We start from the raw sequence: 411 nt of genomic DNA on the forward strand, positions 1-411 counted from the left end.
TATGGAGAAAGATGACAGCACCCAGGTAGAGGAAGCTCACAGGTCACCAATTAAGTTCAATACAAGACGAACACCCCAAATCACATCATAACCAAATTATCAAAAACCAAAGTCTAAGAAAGAATACTGAAAGCTGCATGAGAAACGAAACACATAACATTCAATGGGGACCCAATAAGACTCTCAGCGGATTTCTCTGTAGAAACTCAATAGGCTGAGAGAGAGTGGGATGATAGATTCAAAATGCTGAAGGAAAGAGATAGTCAACCAAGAATTCTGTGTCCAGCAAAACTAACCTTCAAATATGAAGGAGAAATAAACTCTTTCATAGACAAACAAAAGCTAATGGAATTCATCAACACTAGACTTGCCTTACAAGAAAGGCTAAAGGGAGTTTTTCAGTTGGAAAGA

Source organism: Galeopterus variegatus, unplaced genomic scaffold, assembly GCF_000696425.1.
Source record: "Galeopterus variegatus unplaced genomic scaffold, G_variegatus-3.0.2 Scaffold564, whole genome shotgun sequence".
Lineage (NCBI taxonomy): Eukaryota > Metazoa > Chordata > Mammalia > Dermoptera > Cynocephalidae > Galeopterus > Galeopterus variegatus.